Here is an 8997-nt window from a genome sequence, read left to right as displayed (position 1 = left end):
CGCCCAGCGTGGGGCTCGAACCTACGACCCTGAGATTAAGAATCTCATGCTGTACCGACTGAGCTAGCCGGTTCCCTCAGTGAATTCCTGGCGGGTAGCACGTCACATAGTGCTCGTTTGGGTTGGGTGGTCCCATACAGAATCTCTCCATGCTGCCTAATGTTTTCCTAACGTCACACACGTCACGTACTTCAATTTTATTTCATAATCATTTCTGAGAGGTAAAAGAATTGCATGACAACCTGCAGAGCTAGTGGCGTCAAAATTAACACACATACTTGATGTGACTCAAAAGGCGAGCGAGTTACTTTCCGACGTTGTATTAGATGTGCAAGTGCCAGTGAAAACTCGCGGTGACGGCACTCTGCTAACCATTTCGCTAGTTAACACCGGTCTTGTTGTGTGTGTTTAAAGCTCAAGAGCATCTCCAAGCAGAAAATGGTCAACAGCAACATTCAGACGGTTTCGTACTGCTCAATTGCTACATTAAAACGGTATGTTTCTTTTTCAGAACTGGAAAAACACGAGCGTGACTGCATTCGAACCTGTAATCTTCAGATCCGAAGTCCGACGCCTTATCCTTGAGGCCACATGGTCACTGACGCAGAAGTATAACTTGTATACGACTCATCTCCAAACGCTTACACCCCTCATGATTTGTGTTTTCGTTCTACACAGCCGCTGCCCCTTGCTCTTTCCCACCCATTCGTTACATTCAACCTCTTACGAGACCGACCAAATATAGACTGGGAAACAAGACCACACACTTTGTGCATTCGGAATCGAAGGCAGGGCGTCCCTCGCCGCATGTGCTACGATGGCCATTTGCTACTTCTGCAGAAGCGGCGACGACGACGACGACCGCGAGAGGCTCTGACGTATGTGAGAAATACATATATTATATGTAATTCAGACTGCCTCGTCCCACCTTATGCTGTACCTTTTTTTTTTCTTTATTGTTATTTTAAACCTATACATAGGTAGGCCAGCAGCAGCGTAACTAAGCCGCTCTTCGTCCACAGACATGAACATAGTACAAGCAGTAATATACACACAGAGACATGGAGGTTAAAAAACAGTAGACAAAACAGAGTAAAATAACAGAAGCCATTCACTGTGGAGCAGTCAAGTTAAAAGTGATTCACAATGCACATAACGGAGAGATACAAAGTAGCACACGTGAACGATGGAGCACGGAACAAGAGACACCGATGCACTAGCGGGACGACAAGACACATAAGCACTGCGGTGACAATCTCTGGCAGTCGGTGATGTACTTGTCACACGAGTAAGGCCGGGGACCTGCCAGAGGGAAGGCGCGAGGGTAGGAGGGAATGGGGGAGGGGTTGATGCCAATGGGGAGAGGATGGGAGAGGGAGGGTGGTGTGCGGAAGCCCTGGGAGAGGGGGAGGGGAGGGAAGGAGGGAGGGAGAGATGGGTGAGAGGGTGCCCACAGGATAAGGAGAGGAGAGGGAAGGCAAGGCTCAAAGTTGGTAGGAGGGGTAGATGGAGGGGAGGAGTGCATCATCCGGGAGGGGGAGTTGGCGGAAGCCACCTTGGGAGAGGGTGTGGAGAGTGTGAAGATGGAGAGCAGGTGGGATACAGGAGTACAGGCGCGGCAGCAGGTTGGGGTCGGAGAGGATGGGAGAGACAAGCGGGTGGGGAGGATCAAGCTTGCGGGAGTTGTAGAGGATCCGTATCCGTTCAAGGAAAAGGAGGAGGTGTGGGAAGGGGATGAGGTCATAGAGGATCCGCGTGGGGGAAGGGAGGCGGATGCGTTAGCGAGGCAGAGTGCATGGCGTTCAAGGATTTGAAGGGATTGGTAAAAGGTAGGAGGGGCGGAGATCCAGGCGGGATGGGCATAACAAAGGATAGGACGGATGAGGGATTTATAGGTGTGGAGTACGGTGGACGGGTCAAGACCCCATGTGCGGCCAGAGAGGAGCTTGAGGAGGCGGAGTCGGGAACGTGCCTTGGCTTGGATTGTCCGGAGATGAGGGGTCCAGGAGAGGCGACGATATAGGGTGACGCCAAGGTACTTGAGGGTGGGGGTGAGGTTAATAGGAAGGCCATAAATGGTAAGACAGAAATCAAGGAGATGGAAGGAAGGGGTGGTTTTGCCTACGATGATTGCCTGGGTCTTGGAAGGATTGACCTTGAGCAACCACTGGTTACACCAAGAGGTGAACCGGTCAAGATGGGATTGGTGCTGGGAGCGTTGCAGGGTGGGGGCGAGGGCTAGGAAGGCGGTGTCATCGGCGTACTGGAGAAGGTGTAGGGGGGGGGGGTGCAGGCGGAGGCATGTCCGCTGTATAAAGAAGGTAAAGAAGAGGGGAAAGGACGGGGCCTTGGGGCACACCGGCAGAGGGGTAGAAGGTGAAGGAAACCGTGTTGTGGATGGTGACATAGGAAGGACGGTGGGAAATGAAGGAGGCGACCAGACGGACGTAGTTTATGGGAAGGGCAAAAGTTTGGAGCTTGAAGAGGAGACCAGAATGCCATACACGGTCATATGCGTGTTCAAGGTCGAGGGAGAGGAAGATGGCAGAGTGACGGGAGTTGAGTTGTTCTGAGAGGAGGTGAGTGAGGTGAAGGAGAAGGTCATCGGCAGAGAAGGATGGCCGAAAGCCACATTGGGTGGAGGGAAGGAAGCGGTGCTGGTGGAGGTGCTGGTGGATGCGGCAGGTAAGAATGGATTCCAGGACCTTGCTGAAGACCGAGGTAAGGCTTATAGGACGGTAGGAGGAGACAGCGGAAGGTGGTTTATCAGTTTTGAGGAACATTAGGATCCGGGAGGTTTTCCACAGGTCGGGGTAGAAGCCGGTGGACAAGACCACAGTGTACAGTCTGGCCAGGGTGGAGAGGAAGGAGGCGGGAGCTTCACGGAGGTGACGGTAAGTAACACGGTCGTGACCAGGAGCGGTGTTGCGTTTGGTGCGGAGTATAGCTAGGATGTCTTGAGTTGTGATAGGGGTATTGAGTTCGGTGTGTGTAATGTTGTCCAAGTATTGGAAGCCAGGAGCATGTGGAGGGACAGAGGTGTCAGTTCGATTGCGGACATCGGGGAAGAGGGAATAATCGAACTGGGGATCGTCAGGGACGGTAAAGATATCCGTGAGGTAGGAGGCAAAATGGTTGGCCTTACTAAGGTTGTCAGGAAAGGGACGGTCATTATGGAGGATAGTAAGGGGGGGGGGGTTTAGATCCGGTAAGGCGGCGGAAGGCAGACCAGTACTTGGACGAGTTAAGAGGTACGGTAGCATTAAGACGGGTGCATGTCTGTCGCCAGTCCCGGCGTTTCTTAGCCGCGAGCAAGTTCCGGATGTGTCTCTCGAGTTGCCGGTGGCGTCGTAGTGTGTCCCGGTCACGCGTGTGAAGGAGGGCACGTAAAGACGACGGGATTCTCGAAGGAGGAGAAGGGCCTGTGGGGGTAAAGTGGGACGGTGCGGGTGGATAGCGACGGTAGGGATGTGGGCCTCCACGGCCTCAGAAAAGGTCTGCTGGTGAAAGGACGCGGAATGGGTGATGTCATCAGGTTGGTGGTAGGTGAGGGGGTGGCTATCGACTCGGGCAATAAGGGTATCCCGGTAGGAATTCCAGTCATCACGGGAGTTATCATGGACATACTTGGGGCGTGGGTCAAGGCGAGGGTCGGGACGGGGGCGACGACCGTCAGATATGGTAAGGAGGACAGGGAGATGGTCACTGCCAATAGGATCAAGGACGTCCACCACTATGCGGCCAAGGAGGTTGGGGGAGGCCAGGACAACATCGGGAGTGGTATTGGATTCAGGGCGGGTGTGTTGGGGAAGAGGAAGGACATCTCCTTGGAGGGTGGCGAGGAACCGATGCCACCGCCGTAGCTGGGCAGCGGAGCGACTATGGATGTTAAGGTCGGCGGCAATCACGTAGGAGGAGAAGGTACGGTCGATGTGGGAAAGGAAGTCGAAAGGAATAGGGGCAGTGGAGCGGACATAAATGGTGGCACAGGTAATGGTGAGGCCGGGGAAGTAGAGGCTGAGGATCAGATGTTCTGTGGGGTCAGGAAGGAGGGGTTGGAGCCGAACAGGGATCTGGCGGTGGTGGCCAATGGTGACTCCACCACGCGCTATCGGGAGGGGATTGTCGGAGTGATGAAGGAGGTAGGGGGAGGTGTGGACGGTGATGTGGGGCTGGAGAAAGGTTTCGTTCAGAAGGAAGGCATGCACGCAGTGGGTCGTGAGGGTATGCAGAAGGAGGTTCTTGTTGACAGGAAGGGAGCGGATGTTATTGAACAAGATACGGTGCTGTCGCGCTATGATGGGAATTTAGACGAGGGTGTCAAGACGGGAGAAGGTGAAGTGGGCCTGGTTATGGGAGTAGGTGGCATAGGTATTGAGATGGAACACGGAGCGTGCGGCGAGGGATATCTGCTGGAGGGTGTGGGGGCGCTGAAAAGGATGGACGTTTTGGAGGACAATGGTGACAAAGTGGATGATGTCCTCAGCAGTGGGGGGGGGGACGAAGGGAGTTACCAGGGGGGGTAGGGTCATCCAGAGGGCAGACAGGGACGGTGAGTTCAGGAGTGGAAGGGGCTGGTCGAGCCTTGCATTTCTGGGAGTATGTGGCGTGAGGGAGGTTACACGTGTTGCAGGATGGAGGGGACTGAAGTTTGGGGCACTGCTGGAGGAAGTGCGCTTGCTTGCAGTGCGGGCAGACAGGGGCCTCGCGGCACTCAGATGTTAGGTGTGCATTATAGTGCAGGCACCTCTGGCATCGGATGGACTGGGGAGGGGAGCGGGAAGGGTCGACCTTGTAGCGGCGGTTGAAGAGGAGGGCACCCTCCTTAAGGAGAAGGTCGATTGAAGGAGCGTGCTCAGAAAAAACCCGCATAAGGTGGGTGGGGCCAGCAGGGTTGTGGATCCGGCGAACAGCACGAACATCGAGGTAGGGATGCGCCTTAAGCTCTGCCAACACCTCCTCCTCCGCGATCGTCGGACTAAGCCGAGTGATCACGGCGGTGGGGGTTGGCGGGCGACGCGGGGGTTGGGGTTGACGGGAGGAGGAAGGGGAAGGAGCAGAAGCGAGAGAGGCATTGGGGCCGAAGCAGGTAATGGTGATGCGGGATAGGATGTCGGTGTGGAGGGTGGGGCTATAGGAGGTGATAAGGACGGAGTCCCTACGGGGGTGAGAAGGGAGATAGGGGCGCCAGGAAAGTGTTGGCAGAGGAGCAAGGTGAGGTTGCGGGCCTCCAGGAGAGAGGGATCCGCATTGGGAAAGGAGGTATCTGTAGGAGGGGGTGGTAGAGGAAGCGGTAGAAGGGGCGGGCGGGGAGACTTCCATGGCATCTTTGGGGGGAGGAGGAAGAAGGGGCTGCGATTTCTTGGGAGTGGAGTGGGCAGGGGTGCCACTTGGACGTTTTACAGGATGGGAAGAGGGGCGGGGTACAGGAGCAACCAGGAGATGGTGGGGGGAGGCAGGTACCGGCAGTGGTGCTGGGGCCGGTGCTGCAGATGATGCAGGTGCGGGTGCAGGTGCTGGTGCTGGTGCTGGTGCTGCTGAAGTTGCGGTATGGGTGGTGGCTCTCCGAGCCACAACCCTGGCGGGGGCTGCATGAGCGGATGAAGTGGCGTGGGGGAGTGGAGGGAAGGGGTCAAGTGAGGTGGTTGGGGGAGAAGGAGTGACAAAGGGAGCTGAGGAGGGAAGGGTGAGGAGGGGTGGGATGTAGGGGGCGGGGGGTGTTTGAGCACACCAAGTAATGGTGGTGGTAGCTGCTGAGGGGGAGGTGTAAGTTATGGCTGTGATGGAGGCGGTGGTGGTAGGGGTGGTCATGGTGAAATGAAACAACTGAACGGGATGAGGGAAAATGAAACACTAACGATGACAGACAACGAAGACGAAGATGAAGACGAACACTATACTACACTGCACAAGTCCAGGAAGGCAAAGACGGCGGCGGCGGCTGCTGCTGCGACGGCGGGGAGCGGGGTCCGGGGCCCCGCCCTGCTGCTGCGGCGGCGGAGGAGGACGGGCTCGGCGGCGGGCTGGCGGAGGCGGCGGCGATGACGACGAACGGGGCAGACTGCGTCAGCCGGCGACGAGAACGGCGAGCAGGAAGGGCTGCACCGGCGACAGGAGTCGCGCTGCGGGGGCGGCGGCTGCTGCTGACACTGGTGCCTGCGCTGCTGAAACTGCTGGAACTGCTGCTGCTGCTGCTGCTGCTGCTGCTAAACCTATCGCTTCGACGATTGCGGAAATCAATCCTCGAAGTGCGCAACTCTCTCGAGTTCCGCCGAAGAAATATGCTGTACCGCTTTGGCAAAGGCTTTAACTGCGCCATTCGCCTTAATCACATCTGAGAGTAATTCTTAATAAAAGGCCTGTCGCTAATTGTTCGTCATCACAGATACTGTTTGCTACACGGCCACGACGCGCAACTGATTACCAAAATTCGACTTCCTCCTTTGAGGATGGAACTCAAGACCTTGGTATACTAGACCAGTGCTCTACCACTGAGATAAAGAGGCGCGGCATAGCGGTACTTTAGCGTACTTCGCCCTTACGGTCGTCTGGATCATCAGACTTCAGCTGACAACACTTCATATTACCGACTAATATTTGCAGCTATGGCTACCCATTACTGCTTGGCTACACATCTGACACGTAACCGATGTGCTCTCCAAACAAACAACACTTGCATTTCAGAACATGCCTTTCACACATGTCTACAAAATCACCTTCACCTTCAAATACAGTTTCCTTGCAACTGACAGAGACGTAGGTAAAGTTTAAAGTTGCTATTTCCATTACATCACGTTAATAAGAAAAACGGTAATTTACATCTGCAGCGGAACAAAATTCCGTACCGCCCAGCGTTGGGTTCGAACCCACGACCTTGAGATTAAGAGTTTCATGCTGTACCGACTGCGCCAGCCGGGCTGCCTCAGGTAGCACGTCACACAGTACTCGTTTGGGTTGGGTGGTCCCATACAGAATCTCTCCATGCTGCATAATGTTTTCCTAACGTCACACTCGTCACGTACTTCACTTTTATTTCATAATCATTTCTGAGAGGTAAAGGAATTGCACGACAACATGCAGAGCTAGTGGCGTCAAAATTAACACTCATAATTGATATGACTCAAAAGCCGAACGAGTTACTCTCCGACGTTGTTTTAGATGTGCAAGTGCCAGTGAAAACTCGCGGTGACGGCACTCTGCCGAACATTTCGCTACATAACACCGGCCTTGTTGTGTGTGTTTCAAGCTCAAGAGGATCTCCAAGCAGAAAATGGTCAACAGCAACATTCAGACGGTTTCGTACTGCTCAATTGCTACATTAAAACGGTATGTTTCTTTTTCAGAGCTGGAAAAACACGAGCGTGACAACATTCAAAGCTGCAATCTTCAGATCCGACGTCCGACGCCTTATCCATTAGGCCACACGGTCACTGACACAGAAATATAACTTGTATACGACTCATCTCGAAACGCTCACACCCCTGATGATTTGTGTTTTCGTTCTACACAGGCGCTGCCCCTTGCTCTTTCCCACCCAATCGTTACATTCAACCTCATACGAGACCGACCAAATATAGACTGGGAAGCAAGACCACACACTTTGTGCATTCGGAATCCCAAGGCAGGGCGTCCCTCGCCGCATTTGCTACGTTGGCCATTTGCTACTTCTGCATTAGCGACGACGACGACGACGACGACGACGACGACGACGACGACGAGAACCGCGAGAGGCTCTGACATATGTGAGAAATACATCTATGAAATGTAATTCAGACTGCCTCGTCCCACCTTATGCTGTACCGCTTTGGCAAAGGCTTTATCTGCGCCATTCGCCATAATCACATCTGAGAGTAATTCTTAATAAAACGCCTGTCGCTAATTGTTCGTCATCACAGATACTGTTTGCTACACGGCCACGACGCGCAACTGATTTCCAAAATTCGACTTCCTCGTTTGAGGATGGAACTCACGACCCTTGGTTTACTAGATCAGTGCTTTGCCACTGAGCTAAAGAGGCGCGGCCTAGCGGTACTTTTGCGTATTTCGTCCTTACGGTCGTCTGGATCATCAGACTTCAGCTGACAACACTTCATATTACCGACTAATATTTGCAGCTATGGCGACCCATTACTGCTTGGCTACACATCTGACACGTAACCGATGTGCTCTCCAAACAACAACACTTGCATTTCAGAACATGTCTTTCACACATGTCTACAAAATCACCTACACCTTCAAATACAGTTTCCTTGCGACTGACAGAGACGTAGGCAAAGTTTAAAGTTGCTATTTCCATTGCATCACGTTAATCAGAAAAACGGTAATTTACATCTGCAGCGGAACAAAAATCCGTTCCGCCCAGCGTGGGGCACGAACCCATGACCCTGAGATTAAGAGTCTCTTGCTCTACCGACTGAGCTACCCGGCTGCCTCGGTTAATAGCTGCCATGTAGCACGTCACACAGTACTCGTTTGGGTTGGGTGGTCCCATACAGAATCTCTCCATGCTGCCTAATGCTTTCCTAACGTCACACACGTCACGTACTTCACTTTTATTTCATAATCATTTCTGAGAGGTAAAGGAATTGCATGACAACATGCAGAGCTAGTGGCGTCAAAATTAACACACATACTTGATGTGACTCAAAAGCCGAAGGAGTTACTTTCCGAAGTTGTTTTAGATGTGGAAGTGCCAGTCAAAACTCGCGGTGACGCCACCCTGCCGACCGTTTCGCTAGTTAACACCGGTCTTATTGTGTGTGTTTCAAGCTCAAGAGCAACTCCAAGCAAAAAATTGTCAACAGCAACATTCAGACGGTTTCGTACTGCTCAATTGATACATCAAAACGGTACGTTTCTTCTTCAGAATTGGAAAAACACGATCGTGACAGCATGCAAACCTGTAATCTTCAGATCCGAAGTCCGACGCCTGATCCAGTGGGGCACACGGTCACTGACGACCAACTATAACTTGTATACGACTCATCTCGAAACGCT

The 8997-nt window shown here is 53.3% G+C and overlaps 2 non-coding genes across 2 annotated transcripts; both read right to left on the bottom strand.

Annotated features, from left to right (window-relative positions):
* Positions 1-73, bottom strand: Trnak-cuu (transfer RNA lysine (anticodon CUU)). The gene has a single exon. It is a non-coding gene; the product is annotated as a tRNA-Lys (tRNA).
* Positions 74-6845: 6772 nt separating this feature from the next.
* Positions 6846-6918, bottom strand: Trnak-cuu (transfer RNA lysine (anticodon CUU)). Its single transcript has one exon. It is a non-coding gene; the product is annotated as a tRNA-Lys (tRNA).
* Positions 6919-8997: the final 2079 nt, after the last annotated feature.

The sequence above is a fragment of the Schistocerca gregaria genome, chromosome 1 (genome assembly GCF_023897955.1).
Source record: "Schistocerca gregaria isolate iqSchGreg1 chromosome 1, iqSchGreg1.2, whole genome shotgun sequence".
NCBI classification, from domain to species: Eukaryota; Metazoa; Arthropoda; class Insecta; order Orthoptera; family Acrididae; genus Schistocerca; species Schistocerca gregaria.
The sequence above is the reverse complement of the archived record's forward strand: the minus strand, read 5'-3'. Positions and strand labels throughout refer to the sequence as shown.